The following is a 4,692-nucleotide window of genomic DNA, read 5'->3' as shown; positions in this document are numbered from 1 at the left end:
CATGTCTACATCACACCAACTCTTTACAGCTCCAGGAGCTGTAGGATCCTTCTAGGTCTTTGTGCCTCTGCTGTAACCCAGGGTGATGGGTGTCAGCTTTACACATCACCAGCCCTTCACCCCATGTCTCCATTCCACCAACTCTTTCCAGCCCCAGGAGCACACTTGAGCACGGATGAGCAGTTCTCAATGCACACTCCTCAGGAATGAGCTCCTGCTGGTCTAATCTTTTCTCTTCCCTGCAAGGAGAGGAGAAGAGCAGAGAGAGGGCCAAGTGAGATGGAGTGGAAAGGAGTGAAAGGAAAGGCAACGCTTTCTGGAGGCACTGCAGCACAAGGAGAGAGCAACACCTCATATTCCACTGCAGCACGGTGGTCTTGAGGGCAGAGCAGAAAGCCTCCCAAAATAAGGCTTTGCAGAGCACCATACTCAAGCAAAACCACCCCTTCCACGGCTTCCCACCACCTGTGACATTCGTGGGGACACCACCTGGGCCGTGCCCTTGTGTGCAGGGCAATACCTGGGCAGCGCGGGGACGCCCGCACAGGGCGAGGAGCCGCCGGCGGCGCAGCCCGGCAGCTGCGGAGGTGTGGAATGCTGACACACCAGCTGCCAGCACCATTTACATCAGCGAGATTGCTCTCCCAGGACAATAATGGATGTAGGACAAATGATGATGGCGAGCTGGAAGTGCTATTACTCATTATTGAAACTTTGGATGGCTCTCTGGCCAGTGCTAAAACGATAAAGCCGGCAGCCGGCGGACAAGCCCTCGCTCACCTCTGCCACCGAGCTAAAAGCTTTCGGAGGGGGAACGGGAGTGCCATAAATCTTCAGGCTGACAGTTAACATTTGTCAGAGAAACACTTTGGACTTGTTTTTTAATCTCTTCTTTTCAGGGAGTTCATCATAACAAATAACCAGTGCCGTGGAGCCGGCCAGAGAATCCCCCACCTCTTCCCCGGCTCCAAATGGAATCTCCAAGCAGCTCCTTGACAGGACAAGGGGCAGCTCGGTGCAGCAATGCCTCTATGGTGCACTGTGTGGTCCCCCAGCTGCTCCTAAATGGATGGAGCCCTTGCAGTGTTTACATGTGCTGCAGTGACACAGGGGCAGCCAAATGTTTTAACTTCTATTTTTTCTTTCTTTCTTTTTTTTTCTTATTTTTTCTCTTTTTCTTTTCTTATTTTTCTTTTTTTTTTTCCTGATCCTTTTTTTTTCTGTTTTTTTTTTCTTTTTTTCTTTTTTTCTTTTTTTCTTTTTTTTTTTTTAAGCTGTCCATTAATCTTCCTCAGGGCTTGGGAGGAAAAGTAAATTATTTACGGTGTGGATGTTATAGGGGATTGTTCCTGCATTAACATTTCATTTGGGAGTGTTAAATCTGTCTCTCATGCTAAGCTTGGGATTGGGTTTGTCAGGTGGCTTGCCCAGAGATGAATCCCATCCAAGCACACGTCCACCACTGCCTCTTCCTCTGCCTGGTTGCTTCGTGGAATCACAGAATGGTTTGGTTGGAAGGGACCTTTAAATCTCACCTCCTCCCATCCCCCTGCACTCAGCAGGGACATCTGCAACTACAGCAGGTTGCTCACAGCCCTAAACAACCTGACCTGCAATGCTTCCAGCCATGGGGCAGCTCCCACCTCTCTGGGAAACCTGGGACAGGCTCTCACCTCCCTCAGGGTCAAACATTTCTTCCTTCTCTCCAGGCTGAATCTCCCTCTTCTAGTTTAAAACCCTTGTCCTGTCACACCAGGCCCTGCTCAAAAGTCTGTTCTCAGTGTTCTGCTCAGCCCTTGAAGCACTGCAAGGCCACCAGAAGGTCTCCCTGGAGCCTTCTCTTCTGCAGGCTGCCCAAGCCCAACTCTCTCAGCCTGGCTCCCAGCAGAGCCCTTCCAGCCCTGCCAGCATTGCTGTGGCCTCGTATGGCCCTGCTCCAGCAGGTCCCTGTCTGTGCTGTGCTGAGGATTTCAGATCTAGCCCCAGCACTGCAGGTGGGGTCTCAGCAGAGCAGAGGGGCAGAATCCCCTCCCTCCACCTGCTGCCTTCCCTGCTTTGGTTGCTCTACATGGAGAGTGCCCTGTGCTCCAGGTGAAACAAATGCTGGAGTCAAGGAGAACAGCTTTATAAAGTGTAGTTTGAAGCTGTAGATTTCTGTTCTTTCCTCAGTGAGAAGCAATCTTGGCTAAAAAAAAAAAAAAAAAAAAAAGGGTTTTGTGCTAACTTCTCACATACAGCTCTGCCAATGTGCTGCCATTAGCATTCCTATTTTTGTCCTGGCTTATTCAGGCCACACTGTTCTGCTTGGTGGGAGATCATTGCTGGTAGGTAACTCAGTACTGCACTGGATTGGATTCTTTGAGTTGCTAAACCTCATTTGGAATTAGTATGTCAGGAAAGAAGTGACCCTTGCTATTGTCCCCATGGTACCCAAATGAAAGATGTACTTCTGCTCCCTGTGCTGAGCTGTCCTTGTCACTGCTCCTCCCAGAGCCCTTCCCAGGATGAAGGGAGCAGGCTGATGGGTGACAAACCAGAAAGGGGCCATTTCCCCAGACTTCAGAAGTTTAGGGATTGGAAGGAGATTTGGACAGATCTGTAACTTCTACATTAAAAAAATAGAAATATAGCAACCAAGTGCTACTGCAGACAGCAGAGCTTTATCCTGGGGCAAGCTGCTAGAGGGAAACCAGAACCACAGAGAAGCCACCTCCTTTCTGAGCAGCTGTTATGGGGCAGACAGCAAGCTGTGAGTGAGTGGGCTGGGTTTGCACAGCATGGTGAGGGTCTGAAGGACCTCTGGAGGTCATCAAGTCCAGCCCTGCTGCTAAAGCAAGGGCACCCACAGCAACTTGCCCAGGATCACAACATCCAGCTGGGTTTGGAATCTCTCCAGAGAAGGAGACTCCACAACCTCTCTGAGCAGCCTGCTCCAGGGTTCCAGCACCTTCCCACCAAAGAAGATTTTTCTCTAAGTTCAAGTGAAACCTCCTGTGTTCCAATCATTTTGTCCTTTGTCTTATTATTGGGCACCACTGAGAAGAGCTCAGCCCTGTCCTCAGGACCCTTCATCCTTCTGGTATTTATATGTACTGATAAGATCCCTTCTCAGGCTTCTCTTTTCCAGGCTAAGCAGCCCCAGATCTCACATCCTCTCCTCATAAAAGAGATGCTCTTGTTCTTTAACCATCTTTGTGTCCCTCTCTTGGGCTCTCTTCAGTAGTTCCCTGTCCCTCTTGAATTGGGGAGCCCAGAACTGGACACAATACTGCAGATATGGCCTCAGCAGGGCAGAGTAGAGGAGGAGGAGAACCTCTCCTGACCTGCTGGCCATGCATGCTGGACATATGTTAACTTGTGTGGCCACATGCTGAGCATCAGCACTTTCAGGCTGTCTTCTGACACACTTGGGGCAATGAGTTTCCCTCTCTGGGCCACCATTAACCTTTCTGTGTCTGCAACTACAGAGCAGATGGCAAAGCAGAGACCCTCTGCTGAAAGGCATCAGCTAAATTGGAGACTAGGAAGAAATTCTTTGCACTGAGGGTGGTAAGATACTGGAACAGGTTGCCCAGGGAAGGTGTGGATGCCCCCACTCAAGAGGTGTTCAAGGCCAGGCTGGATGAGGTCTTGAGCAACCTGGTCCAGTGGAAGGTGTCCCTGCCCATGGTGTCCCTGCCATGGTGGGACAAGTTGGAACTGCATGATCTTTAAGGTCCCCTCCAACCCAAACCTTTCTATGATAAACACACTGCAGAACCAGCGTGGACCTTGACCACCACCACCCTGCTGTATCTATAGCTGGGGAAGATGCATGCACAAATAAAAGCCAAATGGCCATGCTGAGGTCCCTGCAGTGTGTTCTTGGGAGGAGAAATGTTTGGAGAGGGGATCGGAAAGCAGAGGTTGGAAGCAGGTGGGTTAGGAATGCCTGAAGTTGGGAGCCTGCAGCAGGTCTGACCAGCAAGGATGAGTCTGTTAATGGCAATATTGATTGCCTCAGAGGCTCAGTGCTGCCAACCACCCTGCACATATGGTACCAGCTTTATTGATAGAGGAATGAGATTAAACATGACACCTGTGTCAAATGAATCCCTTGGCACCATTTAGCTAACACTTAAAGCAGCTGCTTTTGAAAGATTACCTTCAGGCCCAGGCCACCCAAGCAGAACAACATCTCCCCCTTAAGCACTTCCCTGGTTGCCAACGAGTGGGAATTGTTGCCTTTAGTGATATAATTAAACAATATTGCTGAAAGTCAGACAACAGGGCATGCAGAGCCTGGATGTGCTCTCAGGCTGTGGTGGCTTCACTGGGTTGCTGTTATCTCCACACTCTTGCAGGTCTGCAGGTGATAGGTCTTTGGGTCTCTGAGCTGCTGGCTTCAGATGGGGTTGGTTGTCTGCCCATAGGATTTACTGTGCATCAAAATCATAGAATCATAGAATGGGTTGGGTCAGAAGGGACCTCTAAAGGTCATCTAGAACCCCCTCTGCAGTCAGCAGGGACATCCTCAGCTAGATCAGGTTGCCCAGAGTCCTGTTGAGCCTGAGCTTGAATATCTCCAAGGATGGGGCCTCAACTACCTCCCTACCAAACCTGTTCCAGTGTTCCACTCCCCTTATGGTGCAGAACTTCCTCTTAACATGCAATCTAAATCTGCTCTTCTCTGATTTCCAACCACTGCCCCTT

The sequence above is a fragment of the Indicator indicator genome, chromosome 29, assembly GCF_027791375.1.
Source record: "Indicator indicator isolate 239-I01 chromosome 29, UM_Iind_1.1, whole genome shotgun sequence".
Taxonomy (NCBI): Eukaryota; Metazoa; Chordata; class Aves; order Piciformes; family Indicatoridae; genus Indicator; species Indicator indicator.
This window is presented reverse-complemented; position numbering follows the sequence as displayed.